Source organism: Mobula hypostoma, chromosome 1 (assembly GCF_963921235.1).
Source record: "Mobula hypostoma chromosome 1, sMobHyp1.1, whole genome shotgun sequence".
NCBI classification, from domain to species: domain Eukaryota; kingdom Metazoa; phylum Chordata; class Chondrichthyes; order Myliobatiformes; family Myliobatidae; genus Mobula; species Mobula hypostoma.
The window spans coordinates 124,898,658-124,915,550 of NC_086097.1; the positions used below are offsets into that span (position 1 = coordinate 124,898,658).

Below are 16,893 nucleotides of genomic sequence, written 5' to 3' on the forward strand. Positions count from 1 at the left end.
GATCCTCATTGAGCAGTCAGTAGTGAGGAGGGTGGGCAGTTTAAATTCCTGAGTGTAAATATCTCTGAAGACCTATCTTAGTCACAACATATTTATGCAATCATATAGAAGGCACCCCAGCAACTCATACTTTGTTAGGAACTTTGAGGAGATTTGTACCCCTTATCTATGAAAAGATGTGCTGGCATTGGAGAGAGCCCAGAGGAGGTTCACAAGAATGACTCTGGGAATGAAAGGGTTAGTGCATGGGGAGCATCTGATAGCTCTGGGCTTATCCTCACTGGAGTTTAGAAGAATTAAGAGAAATTTTTCATTGGGCTGCAATCATCACAAGAAGGTGTTTGTTCATGAGGTAAAGTGAGGTTTAAAAAGGGCTTGGGGCCTTTTGGAACTTTTTGGCATACAACAATCACAAAATCTCTTAGGCACTCAGCAGTAACCAATGAAAAGAAGTGAAGTGTAAGTGGTGTGCTCATTGTTGGAGTGGACAGTGTTGGAGTGCCAGGCTTTGGATCGGAAAGCTTAAGCGAGAACAGGCACAGGCTAGAATTTAAGCTTGAAAAAGTAACAGGTATAACAAGTGTAGGCAGGATGGCAGTTAGTTAAGGCAGTTGAACGTTCCTCCTGTGAGATGTGCGATTTCAGGGTACCTAACAGTTTCCCTGAGCACTATATCTGCAAGAAGTGCATCCAATTTCAGGTCCCAACAAGGTCAAGGAACTGGAGCTGGATGCATTCAAATTGTTCACGAAGCTGAAAAACTCAGATTAGACTTTTACTGAGGTGGTCACACCCAGAGTTGAGGCTTCAGTTAATAGATAGATGACCACTAGGAGAGGCAAGGGGTGTAAGCAGTCAGTGCAGGGTTTACTGCTGGGGGAGGCTCCAATGCACAGGATTATAGGAGGATCCTGAGGGTTGTAGACTGACCCAGTTCCACCATGGTCACAACTCTACCTAGCAGAGGGCATCTTCAAGGGGCACTGCCTCAAGAAGGTGGCATCCATTATTATTAAGGAGCCTCATCATCAAAGCCATGCTCTCACTATTCTCACTATTACCATCAGGAAGGGGGTACAGGAGCCTAAAGATCCACACTCAACAATTGAGAAAGTTTGTTCCCCTCTATCAAATTTCTGAATAGTCCATGAACATTCCCTCATTATTCCTTTTTTTTTGCATGGATTTAAATTCTATAGTAGTTTTGTCTTTGCACAGTACTGTTGCTACAAAACAACAAATTTCACATAATACTGACAATAAACCCATCTCTGGAATTATTATTAATGTTACACATGCTGAGAGAAAAACTTTGCTTTGCACATCATTCATGCAGATCATTTTAAGATACAAGTACACTGCAGTAGATTGTGAGATCAAAAGGTTGTTGCTGTCGTACAAGCAGTCCATTCAAGAGTCTGGTAACAGTGGTGTAGAAGTTATCTTTGAGCCAGTTGGGGTACATTTAAGTTTCTAATCTTCTGCCCAATGAATGGGGCAGGAGAGAGAATGACTGGGGTGGGGCTCATTTGATTACACTACCTTCCTGAGGCAGCATGAAGTGTAGACAGGGTAGACGGTGGGGAGGCTGCTTTTTGTGTTGCACTGAGCTGTATCCACAATTGTAATTTCTTGCAGTCTTGGGTAGAGCTGTACAGGCTGCAATGCATCTGGAGAGGATGCCTTCATGGTGAGGGTCAATGGGGACATGCCAAATTTTGAGGATTAATTGGAAGCCTTCTGAGGAAGTAGAGGAACTGATGCGCATTCTTGCTCAGAGTCTGTGGTTGGACCAGGACAAACTAAAAGTGATATTAGAATCTCAACCCTCACTTCAGCAAAGATTAAAGAGATTAAAAGATCAACTTTGTCACATCTATATCAAAACCTACTATGAAATGTACTGTTTGTGTCAAATCAGATCAGTGTGGATTGTGCTTGGCTGTCCACAATTGTTGCCATGCTTCCAGCGCCAACAGGGCATGCTCACAACTTACTAACCCTAACCTGTATGTCTTTGGAATGTGGGAGAACCTGGAAACTCAGAGTCACGGGGAGAATGTACAAGCACCTTACAGATAGCAATGAGAACTGAACCTCATTCATTGATCGCTAGCTGGCACTAACCACTATGCTACATGCCATCATTTTGTCAATGATCTCTGCCTTCCGAGAGGTGACAGTGATCCATATATTCCAGTATTTTATTGTGGGGGGGCGGGGGGAAGAATCTGGATTGTCGGGTCGGTGACAAGAGCAGATTTTACAATACCTTTGTCTTTCAGATGTTTAGTACAAGGCCCACCCTTTAGGAAAATTCAACCGATGAGCCAGTGACAAATAGATGAATATGGCTCACTCCACTTCCTGAAATCACTGACAAGCTCTTCTGTTTTGCTGATATTGAGGGAAACATTTAGTTTCTTGGAAACCAAAAATAATCAAAAGTATGCCGGAAAAGCTCATTATTTGAAATAGTTGAACTTAAGTGTTGGATCCAGGAGGCACTAATATATCTAGCTGGAAGTTGAAGAGTTGTTTCTCAGTTAGACTGAAATGACAAAAGCTAAAGCCACAGATAAAGTCACAGTGGAGATTTAAAGCAACAAGTAACTAAGCACAAAGTAATCCTTGCAACTGGTCAGAGATGCTCTGCAACATTGTCACCCAATCTGTTGTTGACCAGTAAAAAAAACAGTACTTCATTTGTAAACAACAGGAATTCTGCAGATGCTGGAAATTCAAGCAACACACATCAAAGTTGCTGGTGAACGCAGCAGGCCAGGCAGCATCTATAGGAAGAGGCGCAGTCGACGTTTCAGGCCGAGACCCTTCGTCAGGACTAACCTGACGAAGGGTCTCGGCCTGAAACGTCGACTGCGCCTCTTCCTATAGATGCTGCCTGGCCTGCTGCGTTCACCAGCAACTTTGATGTGTGTTGCTTCATTTGTAAAGTTGATTTGCAAGTCCATGCAATGGGAAGGCAGGAGGTAAAATAAGAGCAACACATCTTGTACCTTGCAATACACACTGTGGAAAAGAAGAATAGCTTTTGTGGAGATAGAGAAGTGAACTAGAGTATACTGCAAGAACAGATCTTCAGAACACTGAGGGAAGAGGGTTAAGTATGCTTACTAGTAGCATTAGTAGGAAAAGCGATTTGTCAGTTTTAGAGGGCATTGGGATAGAAGGCCACCTTCTCTTCTTAGGCAGTCAATTATGATCAAGGGTTATTTACTTTCCCAGTTTTAAGAGTTTGAAGGTGGCAGAGGAAGAAAATTGGAAAATCACCATCTTTTCCTCAGTTGGAGAGATTGCACCCAATAGGGTAGTCCAGGAGCTTGATGGTGTCCTTCAGTCACCCATTTTACATCAACACATAGATTCTAGTTTATCTGCACCAAAGAAAATATTTTATTTTGAGCAGTCAAGGGCTAGTGATTCTTAGGAATCAAGTGAGGATATTCCATTTCAAGAAGGCTTTGAGTACATTGCTGAATATTTAAATCTGTAGTGGTCATTCTAAGCACCACGATAGGAAGTGGGGAAAAATGAGTCAAGGGGTCCATTGTGCTGAGTGAAGCTTCTAAGCAAGAGAAGCTTCAAAAACATAGACAGCAGAACAAATTATTTGAGTTAATACCTCAAATAATACTTCAAGGAGCCAATGACATGGAGAACAGGGAATGAGGATTTTGCTTAGAGTCTGCTCACTTAGGAGTCAAAATAAAGGATCTCAAAATGCAAATCTTTCACCAAAATGTCTACCTGGGGGTCTTGCATCAAAGTTATTCCAGCCCAGCAAATTAAGTTGTTTTGTAAGCTCCAAGCAATTAGTGCAAATTCTGGCTACACCAGGTGTTCCTTTACTACACACATGTATTTGCACATCTACATACAGTCTCTCCCTTCGTAATAATGTAGATCTAGGCCAGTTTTATAGTTGTGCACTGTGAAATGCAGTGGTACACAAAATATTGATTATGTACAACCTGATGAAGGGTCTTGGGCCAAAATGCCAACTGTTTATTTCCCCTCCATAGGTGCCTCCTGACTTGCAGAGTTAAGGCTGATTTATACTTCTGCATTAACTCGACGCAGTAGCCTACGCAAGTGACTTACGTACGTTGTGAGCATTTATACTTGTGCGTTGGTGTGACTGCGTCGCTCTACAATTCGCGCACGTCACGCATGCGCACACACCTGCCCATGCAAGGCTTCATGGTCAAGGTAGTCTTTCTCGGGGTAAACAAGAAGCGAGCGTCTTTTTTCGTAAAAGTGAAATGTGTTCTCCATAATTTCGGAGGTCTGTAAAGCTTTATGGAAAGCATTGCAGCCAGAGTTCCTTCCCTGCTCTTCAGTCACCGAATGGGAAGCTATTGCAGCGTAGGGGGAAATGCAATGCTACCAAGTGGACCAATCACAGCTGCTGCGGTCTGCTTTGCCACGACGCGTAGCTACATTTTGGGAGAGATGTGCGTCAGGCTACGGCGTAGGGATCTGCATCGGCTCTGCGGTGATGCAGTACTTACGGCGTTGAGTTGACACAGAAGAATGAATCAGGCTTTAGTCCAGCATTTTATGTGTTGCTCAAGGTTTGCAGCATCTGTAGAATCTTTTGTCTATAGTTATGTATAACTAAAATAGGAGCAAAATTAGGTCATTCCGCCCATCAAGTCTGCTTCGTTATTTGATCATAGCTCATTTTGTCAGCAGCTAGGGACTGGGGCGTGAACACACGTGACACATTGTCCACTCAGGTAGGCAGAATCATGCGTTATATCTCGCATATACAATCAGGGGCCAATTTTATTAGGTACATCTGCTCATAAATGCAAATATTTCAGCTATTATAGCAGCAACATAATGCATAAAAGTAGGCAGACATGCTCAAGAGGTTCAGTTGTTTTATAGATCAAACATCAAAATGGGGAAGAATGGGATCTAAGTGACGTCATACAAGGTGTTTGAGTGTCTTGGAAACTACTGATTTCCTGCTATTTTCACGTACTAACATTCGCTAGAGCTTACAGAGAATGGTGCAATAAACAAAATAACATCCAGCGAGCAGCAGTTCTGTGGGTGAAAATGCCTTGTTAATGAGAGAGGTCAGAGAAGAATGGGCAGACTGTTTCAAGCTTACAGGAAATCGACTGTATCGCAAATAACCATGCATCACACCAATGGTGTGCAGAAGAGCATGCTTGTACGCACATATCGAACCTTGAAGTGGGTGGGCTACAGCAGCAGGAAAGCACAAACGTACACTCAGTTGCCACTTTATTAGATACCTCCTGTAGATTCTGACCATTCTCAAAAGGCCACTTGAAAAGATCCCAAACAAGGGTCATTATACAAGTCAAGGCCACATGGAACCAGGAGTAAATTAGAGATTGAAATCAGATTGACTGCAAGCACGCCATATGGGATAATGATTCCTTTTTTAAAATGGATAAATGACAGCTACTTCAGATGTGCTACAAGGATCAACATTGGGGCCTCCAATATTGAAAATATTATTGACTGAGAATTAGCCATATCTTATTAAATGGCAAAGCAGGTTTGCGACATTTAGAGTCAGAGTCATAGAGTACTCTAGCACAGAAGCAGGGTCTTCTACCCTTCTAGTCCATGACAAACTGTTATTCTGCCTCGTCCCAACAACCTTCACCTCGGCCATATCTCTCCCACCCATGTACTTAACCAATATGTTACAATCAAACCTGCATCCACTCGTTCTGCTGGCAGCTCGTTCCACACTTGCAGCACACTCTGAATGAAGATGCTCCCCCTCAGGATCCCCTTAAATATTTCACCTTTCAATAGTTCCATTTAATAGAGAAGGTATACAATATACGACCTGAAATTCTTGCTCTTCGCAGACATCCATGAAAGCAGAGTACCCCGAAGAATGAATGACAGTAAAAACGTTAGAACCCCAAAGCCCTCCCCACACACAAGCAGCAGCATCAACCCTCCCCCTCCCCCACTTACTACAGCAAAAAGCATCACCCACCAAGCAAGCAACATCAAAGCCCTCCAAGAGATCATGATCTGCAGTACAACAAAAACTCATTGTTCCCCCGACAATTCAGCATGCCACAGGCTCTCTCCCTTCCCAAGGGGAAGAGAGGTGTCGACAGCAAGAAGGAAGACAAACAAAACACCGATGAGTGGATGATTGCAATGATAAAGTTTCACCCTTAACCATGACCTCTAGTTCTAGATTCGTCCGCCTTAATGGAAAAAGCCTGTTTACATTAACCCTATCTATACATCTCATAATTTTGAACAATTCTGTCAAATCTTTCTTCATTCTCTTACATTCCAGGGAACAAGGTCTTAACCTGTTCAACATTTCCATACAACTCAGGTCCTCCACGACCCAGCAAAATCCTCGTAAATTTTCGCAGGCCTTCTTCAATCTTATTGATATCCTTCTTGTAGGTAGGCGACAAAAACTGCATACAATACTCTAAATTTGGCCTCACCAATGTCTTATGCATCTTCAACATAATGTCCTAACTCCCGTACTCAATACTTTGAATTAAGGAAAAAGTGCCAAAAACCTTTCTTAACAACCCCATCTACTTGTAACGGATCCACTTACACAGGGATGTATTGAGGCTAAGGTCTTGAAGCTTATTGATTAGCTTTGAGGGGATGATGGTATTGAATGCCGAGCTGTAGTTGATAAAGAGCATCCTGATGCAAGTTTCTTTGCTGTCCAGGTGTTCCAGGGTTGAGTGACGTGTCAATGAGATGTCATCTGCTGTGGACCTGTTGCTCCGTTACGCAAACTGGAGCGGATCCAAGTCACTTCTTAGGGAGGAGTTGATATGTTTCATCACCAACCTCTCAAAACACTTAATCACTGGATGCAAGTCCTACTGGATGATAGTTATTGAAGCAGGTTACCATGTGCTTCTTGGACAGCAGCAGGTGAAGCCTGCTTGAAGCAGGTATGTGGAGGTAAACCTACAGTAACAGGGCAAAATCTTGGTGAACACTCCAGCCAGTTGATCAGCACGTGTCTTTATTACTTAGCCAGGTACCCCATCTCCAGGTTCAGGAAGTTATTTCCCTACAACCATCAGGCTCCTGAGCTGGTGTGGATAAGTTCACTCACCTTAACTCTGAACTGATTCTACAACCTATGGACTCATTTTCAAAGACTCTACAACTCATGTTCTCAGCACTATTTTTTATTTGCACAGTTCCACTTTTTTCACATTGGTTGTAGTTGCCTATTTTTATGTATAGTTTTTCATAAATTCTATTGAATTTCTTTATCTTTCTGTAAATGCTTGCAAGAAAATGAATCTCAAGGTAGCATATGGTCTATGTACTTTGATAATAAATTTACTTTGACTCATTATCCAAAAATCTATTGATCTGTCTTGAATACAGTATCTGAAATCATGACATTGGAATGAGGAAATTAAAGATTCATAACTTTGAGCAAGATATTTCTACACTTTAGTCTGCATTACTGAAATGTTCATTTTAATAGGTTGACCTGGCTACAAAACTCCAAATCAATTGTGGAAGAATAGCAAGCACGTGAACCTTGATTATTAATTGTAATCTGAACACTTTGGTGTAGAGGACAGTACTCTTTGAGTTCTTTCTCAAGCGAGATAGAGCAGCTAGTTGAGTGGTGTTGGAACAATTTTATAGTTTTTTTTTATTATGTATTGCAATGTACTGCTGCAAAATAATGAATTTCACAAAATAGAACAGTGATATTAAAACTGAATCTGATTTATTAAATGCCCATCAAAAATACAGTGAAGTGCACAAACACGAGGAAATCTGCAGATGCTGGAATTTCACGAAGGGTCTCGGCCGGAAACGTCAACTGTACCTCTTCCTATAGATGCTGCCTGGCCCGCAGCAACTTTTGTGTGTGTCAGTGAAGTCCATTTGTATTAATAACCGACACAACCAGGGATGTGCTGAGGACAGTCCACAAGTGTCGCCACACATTCTGTTACCAACAAAGTATGCCCATCATACTTGGCAGAACACAGAAAACAAGCCCCGTTCCTCCTTGCCACCCACGCACATACTCAGTCCCAGTCCTCTAACCCCAGGACAGGCCATCTTCAGCCTCCAGCAGACTTGCGGATTCACAGACATTGGGCTTTCGACATCCCCAGTGGATTCAGAGGATATTATGGTATAGTAACAGTCAAAAATCAGATGAGAGTTTTTCCTCCCAAACATGCTCAGAAATAATTTACTGCGCCTGGTGGGGGAAGGGAAGAGAAAACAGTGCAGACCACCATTTTCCTTAAGCAATAGGAAATTACTACAATTGGAAGGTCAAAATAGCCTCAGCAAAACAGTGACTCAGCCAAATAGGGTAGTAATTTATTGATGACTAGCTCAGAATGCATGAGAATGCGAAGTTGGAATAGCAAATTCAACAGCAAACCAAAGTAAGAAAGCCAAATAAGGCAAAAAAGGGATAGAACTGAGACAGGGAAAGAATAAAAATCAATAATTATTGATGCATTCCTCTGGCCTTTGTTAACTGCAGTCCCAAAGATATCACTCAGTAGAAACCATGACCTATTGCCGCATTATGAAGACAGAAGCCCCTTCTCCAAAAACAAACAAATAAAATTAATGAAACCATGAGTCAGACCGGAAACATGCCATTTTTGGGAAGATAGCAGCATCTCATATCAAGATGCAATGTGTTAAAACTTTAATTAGACATCTGGCTTTGCTTGAAGTTACTATTATTTGCATTTAAAATGACAGCAAATGGGGTGGAACTTGCTGCATGAAGCCAGTTAGTTCTGCACAAGCTGTCTTGTCAGGAAACTTGGAACTGATTTAAAGGTTTATAAATTGTTGAAGTGTTTTCAGTAATTAAATTGAATAATTTCTAAAATTATAAATCAATTAAACTTTTAGCAAAGCCTGGGCTTAAACGCTTGTCGATATGAGCTGTTGTGTGGGTGGGTAGGAGTCATCGTACACCGTTCACACACCTTTGTGCACAACCATGCTAATACAGATGACAACACTATTTTGGATCGGGATGGCATCAGGCACTAAAATGGCATTTGTGGACCCAGCAACATTAAAGCTGATGGTTGATTTGTACATCCGTGATGAGTGTAGAGGACTCATTGCCAGCAAAAAGCTCTGACTGGAGTGCGGATGAGATGGCAGCTCACCTCTTTGCAGACTGTGGGCTCGCAAGAATGGTGTGGAGAAAGATACAAGACCCTATGTCACGGTTCACCCTGAGCAGCTGCGTGAGAGGACTCCATTCCCAGGTACGCACATGGAAACTAACATCAAGTGCTGCTGGCAGATCATCAACTCGGTGAAAGACTCCCTCTGACTGCCCAAATCTTGGTCTGCCAGCACAGACGTGTCTATAGAGGAATGCTGCTGAGTGGCAGGAATATGTGCTGAGGGATGTAGACATCGCAAGGACACGGTGGGGAAGGACCACTGTACAGGGTTCTTCTGCTACTGGAGAGGGAGGGACCGGGTTGGGTGATGAAGCCCCTCAATTATCGTAGCTGCACACCACTCCAGGAGGCTGCACAAATGGCAACAATGCTATTAGTGTGTAGGGATGTTAAAAGAACAGTACTGAAAGTATTGACTATGAATGGAAAGGTATGGCATGATTTATTCTTGGAAGTAAACTGCACTCATAATAGAAAAAGTTATTTTGATAGAAATAAATACAAGGTTAGATCTAGAAGATAGAAAGCTTGCCACCATTAACAGAAATGAAATTCAGCTGAAATGGGCAAAAAGGGATGCAGACCAATTTCCAAGGGTGGTATTTTCTAGTAACCAGGGAAACTACAGGAACTGAGTTATGTTATAAACTACATAAAAATGGAGTCATTAATAATCCTGTGAACAAGGTAACTTGAGGCTGAGTTAATCAAGCAGCAAGGCACTAATGACTGTGAAGCAAATCCTGGACAATGAAGTAGCAGATGCACCAACTCTAGTAAGCGTTAAGTGTCAAAATGCAAATTAACTAAACTTCCATGTTTTTGAATAGGAATTAAAAATGACTCAAGTTTAATTTCCATTGTTACGTACCCCGTAACTGGGTTGCCAAACCAGCAGAAATGGATCACTCAGTTGGAGTCTGGAGTACTAGAACTAAGAAAGTTTTATTAAAGAAATAAGCAACACAGTAATCGAAAGGATAATAAATGCAACAGTTCAGCAATGATAACCACTCATGTGCACAGAATTAAGATAACAGCATCAATCAAGCTCTATCGTTGTCTAGGGGTAAATGACCAAATTTCAAAGTGACTCAAAGTTCAGTTCGCAGTAATCGTTGCCATGGCGATGGACAACGTGGGGGAAGAGAGAGATAGAACAGGAACAACTGATCATTCAGAACGGCTTCACTCACAGACCAGCAAGATGGCTCACAAGCAGCTTTTGGGCGGGTCCTTGGTGATGTCACCTGAGGTCACCGACTGTGGCCCCTCCAGATGCGGTCGATCCTCTGCAGTGAACCCGGCACCCAAGCGAGGGCGGACATACACCGGGTTCCCGCTGATCGTACCTTTCCACCCTGGCCGTTGTCTGGTACTTCTCACCCACTCGTGAGAGGCGCACCGCTTCCAGGGTCTCATTACCTCGGGTGGCGTGTGTGTTGCCTTAGCGAACCTGTCCCTTTTTATCTCCCTGCTGGGGTATCGCCTGTCCATACTTCAAACAGTTCAAGGTTCAAAGGGGGGAGCCGCTTCAGACAGCTCTCTCTCCCCCGTCCCTTCATTACACATCTCCAGACGCTGCTCCATTGTTCCTTATCTCTCCTTCCCCTGAGGGCAGGTGGCAGACCACTTGCTGATGTCACTGATGCTAACCCAGGCCAGCAAACATCTTAATTTTATGTGTATTCTCGTCACACTTCCCCCCTTTAAGGATTTTTACCAGGAGGTAAAAATTACAAACATGAATACATTATTTGATACACACACAAATATACATCTTTAACAGCTATTTGGCTAACACAGCGAGTTTGAAGCTGTCAACAACTTGACAGACAGTCATCACATTTTCTGTTCCTTTTACACGTGTTATTAATAATCCCTTAGACCAGGCTCCAACTCAGCAAACTTCATAGTGGCCAAAAACACTGATGAATTGCGATCAATGTAACCTCTCATTTGGCTTTTTCCCGGACCACAATAACAAGGGTCGTCCCATTCCGACTCAGTTTTCTCTCGCAAGGGCTTAGTAGGAGGGGGATGGGTATGGACCGCAGAGTTATTGCAAAACTTCCTGCAGTACCCCACCATCTCCAAGAGCCTTCTGAGGGCCCTCTTGTCTGTCGGGGTTGGGAGGTCAGCGATAGCCTGCACTGTAGCTTGCATCGCTGCCAGCTGCCCCTGTGTCACCACAATTCCCAGGTAAGTGACCTTCGTGTGGCCGAATTCATTTTTTTCAAGGTTCACTATCAAACTGGCTTCAGACAGCCGTATTAAATTGCCAATACACACCTCTGTGTTCATCAGCCCTTTAGTCACTGAATTACTCATTAAATATAGATGTTGTTTACTAGGTTTACCTATTGTAACAGACATCACCCGACGTCCCAGTTCTTTGCATTTCCTCGGGACAATCAAACACACGGGCGCGAGTTGTTTAATTAAAGATTCGCTTTGTTCGGGGATTAAGGGAGAGACCTTATCAGTAGACCTGGCCAAAACAATAGCCTTCTCCCATTTGACCGATCCCATCCTAATCTTTTCAAAATGGTTTTTTTCCTCTTATCAGGGGACCCCTAGCTTCATTGATTTCCACGCTAACACCGACTAGGTTTGTTAGCATATCAAAAGCCGGTGACCGTCTCAGTTTGCGTCGGTCATGATCAATAACATTTTTCCCCCTGGGCAGCCGGTAAATCTCTTTCATGATTCCACCAACTGTTTCCTCCAGCACCGCAAAATGTCCACCGGGGGGTACCTCGTGGGCCATGTTAAAAACCTCATCCCCATAACTCTTTTGCACCACCCCCCATTCCTCATCTGCGGGTACTGTACTTGATTTCCCTTTCTTCTTTAGCACTTCCTCCTCCGCACAATAGCTTGTCAAGGCTGTGTCAGAGAGAGCGGTCTCTGCAAAAACCATCAGCCCCTCGTCTCGCTCCTGCGTCTGCACAAATTCTTTCCTGGCTACTGCTACGTCCGTCCCAGCTCCCTCACTACCTCTTATCTCACTACACCCTGTCTCATACAATGTTGGCAGAAATGTTTTAGCTAAATTCACTATCGCGGGCCCGTGATGAACCTGTGAGTCCATGGGTGGGGCCTCAATGCTGGCAGGCTGACCTGTCAATCTCACGACTGGGAACACGATTCCTCCGGCTATGTCATTACCGAGCAAGACTTCCATGTCTTTCATCGGTAATTCGGACCTCACCCCGATCGTGACTAGTCCAGAGACCAGGTTGCTCTGTAAGTGTATCTGGTGCAAAGGGACTGACTCTGTCCCTTCCCCAACACCTTTGACCTCTACCTCCCCAGTCTGGGTCTCTGAGCTAAACTCTAATACACTCTTCAGTATTAGTGACTGACACACTCCCGTGTCTCTCCAGATCCGCACTGGAACTGGTTTTAACCTCTCCTTCACTGACACCAGTCCGGCCGAGATAAACCTCTCGCGTCCTTCCTGGACTTTTTCAGACCTGTCCTTCCCTAGCGGTTCGCTTAACAGCTCGATACAGCCATTCAAAATTTCCGCTTTTCCTTTCCCCGTCTCCTTCCTTGGGGAAGAGCACCTGGACGCAAAGTGTCCGGCTTTCCCACAATTATAACAGACGACCCCAGGAGACTTCCTACCAGACTGCTCCCGGTCTACCTTATCCTTTTCACTAGTCCCCGGCTTACTTTCTGACTTTTCCGGCGGACTCTCCCCGCCGTCCTGACGACCCTTTTGGTAGCCTTTACTCGGGGCAAACTTCATTTTATGCGTCAACGCATACTCATCCGCTAACTTAGCAGTTGCGGCTAATGTGGCTGCCTCTTTCTCATCGAGGTAGGGTCTCATACCCTCAGGGACACAACCTTTAAACTGCTCAATCAGGATCAGTTGTAGCAGTCTGTCATAATCCCCCTCTACCCCCTTCGAGGCGCACCAACGCTCACAATATGTCTGCATCTCACGGGCAAACTCCAAATACATGCGGTCCCACTGCTTCCTCGCATTCCGGAACCTCTGCCGGTATGCCTCCGGGACCAACTCATAAATCCTGAGGATGGCCTCTTTCACCACCTCATACTTCTGGGCATCTTCCGCGGATAAAGCGGAGTAAGCTTCTTGGGCCTTCCCTTTCAGTACACTCTGAAGTAAAACAACCCACTTATCCCTCGGCCAGTCCTGACTTATAGCCACTTTTTCGAAATGGAGAAAGTACCGATCCACGTCGGTATCGTCAAATGGCGGAACCAGCCTAACCTCCTGGGTCGCCCGGAACCCTCCACCTTGGTTCGGCACGAGCCCCTGCTCGGCCCTTATCCTTAACTTTTTCAACTCGAATTCCCTTTCCCTCTGTTTCTCCTCTCTCTCCAACTGTCTCTCTCTCTCTCTCTCTCTTTCCTTTCCATCTCTTTCTCTTTCTCCCGCCTTTCTAACTCTCTCTCCTGCCTTTCTAACTGCTTCTCTTCGTGTTCTAACTGCCGTACCCGGAACTCGTGCTCGAGTCTCAGTTTTTCAAGCTGTACCTGTACCGCGTCTCCAGCAGGTTTTTCAATAGACACCACCCCCAGCTCACCTTGGGGAAACACACCTTTAGATACATAGTGCTCTACAATAGCTCTGTGTATCTCCTCTCTCCTCATTGTCGACTTCACCTTAGCAAGATTCAACCGTTTGGCCACAGCTACCAATTCCGATTTCCTGGCATCCTCTAATGCCTCCAAGGTCGGCGCCTTTATAAATTCCTCAGCCTCCATTTCTGCTGTTTGTCTTTTCTTTCTTTCGGGAATTTTAACCCAATCAATTTACTCCGTCCCAAATTTAGCGTTCAAAATCCCAGACGAGCCCCCACTTATGTTACGTACCCCGTAACTGGGTTGCCAAACCAGCAGAAATGGATCACTCAGTTGGAGTCTGGAGTACTAGAACTAAGAAAGTTTTATTAAAGAAATAAGCAACACAGTAATCGAAAGGATAATAAATGCAACAGTTCAGCAATGATAACCACTCATGTGCACAGAATTAAGATAACAGCATCAATCAAGCTCTATCGTTGACTAGGGGTAAATGACCAAATTTCAAAGTGACTCAAAGTTCAGTTCGCAGTAATCGTTGCCATGGCGATGGACAACGTGGGGGAAGAGAGAGATAGAACAGGAACAACTGATCATTCAGAACGGCTTCACTCACAGACCAGCGAGATAGCTCACAAGCAGCTTTTGGGCGGGTCCTTGGTGATGTCACCTGAGGTCACCGACTGTGACCCCTCCTCCAGATGCGGTCGATCCTCTGCAGTGAACCCGGCACCCAAGCGAGGGCGGACACACACCGGGTTCCCGCTGATCGTACCTTTCCACCCTGGCCGTTGTCTGGTACTTCTCACCCACTCGTGAGAGGCGCACCGCTTCCAGGGTCTCGTTACCTCGGGTGGCGTGTGTGTTGCCTTAGCGAACCTGTCCCTTTTTATCCCCCTGCTGGGGTATCGCCTGTCCATACTTCAAACAGTTCAAGGTTCAAAGGGGGGAGCCGCTCCAGACAGCTCTCTCTCCCCCGTCCCTTCATTACACATCTCCAGACGCTGCTCCATTGTTCCTTATCTCTCCTTCCCCTGAGGGCAGGTGGCAGACCATTTGCTGATGTCACTGATGCTAACCCAGGCCAGCAAACATCTTAATTTTATGTGTATTCTCGTCACACCATTAACTTAAAATAGGTGATTATATTTTAGATGCATTAGGTGGGCACCACAGTACTGTAACAGTTAGTGCGAGGGTGCTTTGCTGTTCAATTCCAACACTGCTTGTACATTGGGAGTTTGTACATTCTCTCTGTGAATTGTGTAGGTTACCTCCAGGTGCTTTGGGTTTCTCCCACAGTCCGAAGACATACTAGGTTAATTGGTCATTGTAAACTGTCCTGTGATTAGGCTAGTGTTACATAGGCAGGTTGCTGGGTGGTGTAGCTCATTGGACCCAAAGGGCTGGTTTTTTTGCTGCATTTCTAAATAAAGTATCCTAAAGTGAGATCATGCAATTAGAACAAGTCCTAAATACTAGCCTCTACAAGACTTTAACTGCGGCATCAAACCTATACATCTGCTGTGTGACAAAATATCTGATCACCAATACGGATTACTCTGGAGTGTTAGGAAACTGCGCCTTGTCTTTCAGTTCAATTATGCAGTGACCCACATGAAAAGTGCAAATGTGGGACAGAAGTGGGTTGCCTACAACTTCTTCTGGAGAAAAGTGCTTTTTGTTTGTATCTGCATTCCATTCCTTGGGGTTTTCCACCCAATCATTACATGTGGGCAGAAAACTGCCTGTCGAATAGAAGCAGAAAATTTTAACCTCATTAACCAACTCACACTTGAACAAAAGGCATCTAGATGAAGTTCTGAAAAGTGAGATACAACTCAGAAGCAATACCCTTAAGAGTAAGAAGAGGTTCACATCCAAAGACATGCTGGAGTAATTGTTATAGAAATTAAGCTAAATTTAATGGAACTATTACCATTGCAAGTCTGTGTTCTTGATAAAATCTTCTACAGAAAACTGTACGGTAGCAGACTAAACACTGGTCCCTCAATGTTGTTTAGGTCATATCTACAAAGTGCACTGCCACAAGAAAACAGTATTGATCAAGGACCCCACCATCCAAGCCATGCTCTCCTTTCGTAGCTTCCGTAGGGAAGAAGTTTCCTGTACCCTCGGTATCACACCGCCAGGTTCAATAACAGTTATTACTCTTCCACTATCAGGCTCCTGAACCAAGATTTTTTTAATGTCATTTCCAGTACACAAGTGTGAAGGTGAACAAAATAATTGTTACTCAGAATCCAATGCAGCACAAAAAACAAAATAAAATAAAGAACTCTAATAAAAACACAATGTAAACACATAAGATGCTTATAAACATAGATTGATTGTATGTCCGTAAAGTGATGCTAAGCACAGGGAAGTCTGTACATAAGGTGACTTGACAGGAATTTATAAAGTATTGGTGGTGCTGGTAGGGGTTGTGGATGGGTGGGTTAGTGGTTGGAGGTGTTGATCAGTCTTGCTGCTTGGGGAAAGTAACTGATTTTGAGTCTGGTGGACCCGACGTGGATTCTACATGCCTCCTCCCTAATGGGAGTGGGACAAACATTCCACAAGTGGGATGAGTGTTCGTAGGATCCTTTGTGACGTTACTGACCTTTTTTTTGTATATGTGCCATAGATAACAGGAAGGCTGGTGCCAGTGCTGCACTGGGCAGTTTTGACTATCCCATTGTGGAGCCCTCCTGTCCACTGCAATGCAGTTTCCATATCATGCAGCAAAGCAGCATGTTAGGATGCTCTCTACTGCGCATCTGTAGAATGATATGAGTGTATAGGTACATAGTCCAGCTCGCAGCCTGCTGAGAAGGTAGAGGTGTTGATGAGCTTTCTTGATTGTGTCAGATGTTTTCTAGAACCTTGAGAGGTTGTATCACAGGTGCACTTCCAGGAGTTTAAAACTGCTTGCAGTTTCCACTGCCCTGTCACAAATGTAAAGAGGGCTGCAAGTTCTCCTGACATTGTCTGGCACCAAGACACAAGCTCTTTCACCTCCTCTCTGTAGCCAGCATGGATAACTTCACTCATCTCCACTGAAATGATTCTACAACCCATGGACTCACTTTCAAGGACTCTAGAACTCATT

General features: G+C 44.1%; 1 protein-coding gene across 1 annotated transcript in view; it reads right to left on the reverse strand.

Annotated features, from left to right (window-relative positions):
• Window positions 1–16,893, reverse strand: part of LOC134350322 (zinc finger protein 706) — a 40,253-nt gene that overhangs the window by 13,743 nt on the left and 9,617 nt on the right. The window lies entirely within an intron of this gene.